Source organism: Schistosoma mansoni, assembly GCF_000237925.1.
Source record: "Schistosoma mansoni, WGS project CABG00000000 data, supercontig 0389, strain Puerto Rico, whole genome shotgun sequence".
Taxonomy (NCBI): domain Eukaryota; kingdom Metazoa; phylum Platyhelminthes; class Trematoda; order Strigeidida; family Schistosomatidae; genus Schistosoma; species Schistosoma mansoni.
The window spans coordinates 21,991-27,470 of record NW_017386231.1 but is presented as its reverse complement, the minus strand read 5'-3'; the positions used below and the strand labels follow the sequence as shown (position 1 = coordinate 27,470).

The 5,480-nt window shown below is 31.0% G+C and overlaps 1 non-coding gene across 1 annotated transcript; it reads left to right on the top strand.

Annotated features, from left to right (window-relative positions):
• Positions 1 to 3,009: 3,009 nt before the first annotated feature.
• On the top strand, positions 3,010 to 3,080 carry Smp_tRNA_01277_Pseudo_TTG.1.1. The gene has a single exon. It is a non-coding gene (tRNA).
• Positions 3,081 to 5,480: the final 2,400 nt, after the last annotated feature.

Sequence of the window (5,480 nt, the reverse complement as noted above, 5' to 3'; positions counted from 1 at the left end):
TGCCGGCTCAGTGGTCTATCAGTTAAGTGCTCGCGCGTGAGACTGATAGGTCATGGGTTCGAATCTCGCGAGGCGGGATCGTGGATATGGACTGCTGAGGAGTCCCACAATAGGACTAAATGGCCGTCCAGTGCTTCCAGATTTTCCATGGTGGTCTAGCTTCAGTTAACTCATGATTTCAACTATATAAAATTACTAAAATCTCCACAAAACCCCCTTCATAAATTGAGAACTTAGTTTTAGGCTGCTGAAAAATTTACTCTTCATAAAATGAGATTTGATAAACAATCTACCAGTGATTAGTGTGTAGATGCAAATCTATACTCTGTCCACCAAATGAAACAGTTTGTGTAATTAATTTGTAAGTAATTAATATGCTTATAAAGAATGTTAAAATAGCTTTCGTTATCATTGAGAAAGAAAATGCTGTATATTTAGATTTCTTTTAAAGACATGTACATAATAAATGCCTAAATACTGAACTGGAAAAGAATAAAAGTAAACATTCTTTACATTTACACTACAGATTGTTTTCTAAAACCAACTGTTTAGGACTGATAAAAGTTGAATGTAAGCTTCCAAGTTATGTCATTTTAGGTGTACTTATAGGAACTGTTGCTTGAATAATAAAAAAATACAGTACCATTTTTAAAGTTTTTCTACCAGGTAGCTTATCTTTAATCATTCTATTTTACCTTCATCACATGCATTTTGAAACATTTAGAATATTTTAAAATTACTTATTTACCTAAACTAATCACTAAGCTAGATGGTGTTTAAAGATTTGTACGAATAATGTTTATTTAATAATATTGTCAGTCTACCTTTTTTATGATAATCACCAATTCACAATCTCTTTCAAGCTATATTTAAGACTAGGGTTAGCTACAAGTTATCTTTTAAAATATGAATGTGTACAGATATTATGAGATATATTTTGTTAATACACGGTTGGATTGTACAGAGCTCTCAATGAATTTGAACATCATGTGGATACTATTAACATTGTAATTGATTGGATAAACATTTTGAGTATGTAAACAGTATATCATATAACACTAAGTTTATCACCAAAATGATAACTATTGATAGAAAACTAATATTTCCTAAGTGTTTGGTTGAAAGTAAAGATTGACTGTACAGTAATCAATATATTATGAGAGATATCTCATTTGCAGAAGTATCAGTGTTACAGATCATGAGATGCTCTACTAGTAGAAAAGAAAATTGGCAAGATTATGATGATTCGAATTCATCACATGAACACAGAAACAAGAGACAGAGAAATTGAATTTAACTGATGCACGTTTACACCGTGAATGGGTTATCACTGTAAAATGTTTTTATAAAGTTTAGGGAGGACGGTCGACATGGAAAAAATGAAGGTCCACTAGAATAAGTAATAACATTTTGGTTATTCCGTATTGCATTGGGACCTAAAAGAAACCAAGAGAAACTAAACCAGATAATTCATGAAGATACATTTTCGGACAATAGATATTCTTAGTTCTTCACAAAAGTACAGGTTCCAGTACCAAAAGAAGAATAGCAAAATTATGTTTACGATGTCAAATGTACTGATCGCATAATTATCTCTGTAAACGAAGCAGACCAAACAACGGAATTTAGAGATGGAGAAACACAAACTATGCTTCAATCATATTTCTAAATACCTAAACAATCTAAGAAAACTTTAAAATAGATGGGTAGAAGCATTATATTAGGTAGAAACAAGGAAAATGTTGACTTAGTTAGAACCGAAATCCTTCAAAAAGTCTTTGTGTCAAGTTGATATGCAGTCAGCTGATTAATGACATCTAACGTTTAGTAAGTAAATAAAAATTATTGTCAGAATGAAAATTTGTGGAGATTGTAGTAATTTAATTATTGAATTCATGATTCGATCTAAGCTAGTCCCATACTAGAACGATACAGCTGTCCAGTGCTTCCAGATTTTCCAGAGTTGTCTAGCATAAATCGACTCACGAATTCAACCATTAAATAAAAATTCGTCTGCTACTACCAAATTTAATTTTAACCCATGCATCAAGATCAATAAAGACATACATCGTATTGTTTACATAACTTTTGGGTTCGGATATGACTTTACATGCTCTGCTAAGTTCATTTAGTTGATTGTAAAAGAATAACTAATTTGATCTTGGCCATAGCATGATCATTGGTTTTTTTTCTATATACATTTACATACTTGGTTTGTTTTTTCTCTCTTACCACAAATCGAACATATTTCAAATGTTTCATATCCATACACTAAAAACCATATTCAACATTTTAATCATAATTGACAGAGGGGACCGCAGAATAGACTACTGAGTAAACCATCAAAGTTAATTTCAGTCAATGTGATTGTTTTAGAAACAAAAAATTGATTTTCTTTTCAATGGTTTCACTCCTAAGTTAAGATATTATTAATAAAGACGGTATATTAGATGGTTTGTTTTATATACCGAAAATGTATACTAAAATTAACATTTATTAAAATATCCTTATATAAAATAGTGATGTTACTATGAATTATAATCCATTTGAGTTCAAGTATGTTTCAGAACTAAGTTTATTAGAATAAAATTGTCATAGCCTGTGTACCCAGTTAATATATAACGTGACAATGCCGTTAATTGGAGAGCAATGATTTTATTGATCGGTCCAGTGACACACAAAACCCGTACGAGCAGTCTAGAGTATTTGTCGGTCATGCTATCTGCCTAGCCCAGCCAGTTAAGTCCACAACACCAATAACAGCCTATGCAATATTAATTATTATTCTCGAACATACTGGGTTTATATACCAAACAGATAGACCGCATCGTACCATAAAATAGGAAACAACATTTGTACAAGACCTAGCCAATTGTGGCTGTGAATTGGGGGAATAGTTATTAATAGACTGAGGATAATTCAAGAACGGCAAATCGTATAATCATAGTCTATGGGTCAAAATAAAGCTTATAATAAGAGGGATAGGAATATGAATAGTAGCTGTCAGGATTCAGTAGGCGAGTGGATAACGCGATGGCGTTTGAAGCGAATGGTACTGGGTTCGAGTCCCAGAGTGAACATCAACTCTGAGATGCAGGTACATCCAGCTGACGAGTTTGAAATAGAACGAAACGAGCGTCCAAGACTTCACTCCCACTCACTGTCCATCTCTATGTATAATGCTTATGACTAAAGGTAATATCAAGGCAATCCGTACAGGATGCACATATGTCAGTAAGAGACTGATCAATTGTAGTTCTAAACAATAATGCGAGGATTCAAACAAACAATACAAAATGGATTTTTCACATTATATTCATTTAAACTTTCAATATGACTAAAGTTTTAACAAGTTAAATATTTTTCCCAGACTTATTTTACTTAACAGTAGAAATAATGAGTTGAGATTAGTTTTATTAATTTTTTTCAATTATTTGTTTAGCACTAGAGAAAGAAAAATGTTGATTACATGTGGTTGTCATAGTATAAGAACTTACTAAGATGTTGTACTTAATTCCTTGTTATCTCTGTTAATTTTATGCTACCCTGTCCATTTTGAGTTTTTTTTTTCATTCTTTACAGAAATACCGTAACAAATTTTTCAAAACACAAAAATCAAAAATATTTTTTTATTGCCAATAAAATTAATGAAACGATTAGTTTTTTTTTAATTTCACCATGAGAACTACGTAAATCATGGAACATATTGATTATTATTCTTACCACTTTTCATCTAAAAATAAGTGGTTAAAAATAATGGAAAGAAATCTGTCCATTTCTTGGATGAAACTTTCGTGTGTATAATAATCGTTATTTATGAATGGAACTTGTTTATCTTGTAGAATTATTGGGAATTTACGATTAGTACATTTAGTTGATGGTTCCGGGGTGAACGTCAATTCTGAGATGCAAGTGCATCCAGCTGACGAGTCCCAAATAGGACGAAACGCTCATCCTGGATTCCACTACTAGTCACCATCTATCATTGCTTAGAACTCGTAGACTGTTTAATTTTTCAGTAAAGACAAATTCATTTAAACAGAAGTGATCATAGATATTATTAGTCAGTACATTAGAAACATAAATATAAACTTTGTTTAGATAATGACTAGAATAAAAATCATCAAAATAAAACAGGCTACCTAATGGATACTTTCTACCATCAAATTGTAAATAGTAACTCATTTGAATTATTGAAAAAAAAGAACAGTTGGAACATAATAAACATTATCTAACGTTTTTTTCTAAAGTTGGTAATGCGAATCCCAATAATACATATATCCATATCTGTAGGTTGTTTATGAAAATGAGATATGATAAAGAGAGTTTTAGTTTATTTCTATGTAGGAGTAATAATAACAAAGTTAAGTGTTTTAAATGTTGTTTTTTTTTCGTAATCAACTTAAATGTTATATCATGAAATGGTTGAATAATAATATGAAGCTAATTTGATTGGGAAATAAAATATGGTCGAAATGTATTTAATGTACTGAAATGATGTAAACTGATTAGATAGAAAAGCAAAGTAAACTATCCTGCCTTCACTTATCTGTCTAAACAACTATCCTCTATAGTTTGGAAACAGGGATAGTCATTCAAGTTCTAAATATGAGGAAAATGAAATACTGTTGGTATAATATATTCATGTTCTAATATCCAGCCAGAATATGAAGAGACATATTACAATTGAAATTGTTGAGGTTGATTAGCTGTATAACTGATTTCGGCAAAACTGCTGTATAAAGAAAGCTAATTAGCAAGATTCAATTACTCATTATCATTATTATTATCTTAAAAATCAACAAAATCTAAATGAGTTATCTAAATATTCTATTGCTGTGGATATCTAACGTTATATCAGCGAAATAAGGTGATTGAATGAGCTTTTTTAATCGAAACAAAACAGTACAAACATAATTTTTTTTAAAAAACCGAGTTGTATGTTGATTAGTAGTGGTGCTTAGTACTCTGGTCTCGTCTTTTTTGGAACTCGTTAGCTGGTTATGCCTACGTCCTGGTAATAGCATTCACCACGGGACTCGAACCTAATGCCAGATTCTTCAAACACCATCGCATTGCCTACTTAGTTACTGAGTCCAGATAGTCACTGGCTTGTACTATGTGGTGAAGTTTACTTCATTTACATTGTTTACCTGAATGTATTCGATTGATGCGACAATAATATTTTATTAAAGTTGAATGAGACATATAGCCTGATATTTAAAGTATTGTACAAATGTTACCGTTTATATTATGGGTAACTTCTGAGATCTATTAATGGAATAATATTACACATATATACTTATTGTACAACTATTGAGTAACTGGATTATGTATATTTATATTCCTCTTATTATAAGCTTTATTTTGACCTATAGACTATTATTATACGATTTACTATTATTAAGTTATGCCCAGTTTATTAATTACAGTCACCCACAACCACAGCCACTTTTTGGCTTGATCTTGTACAAATGTTA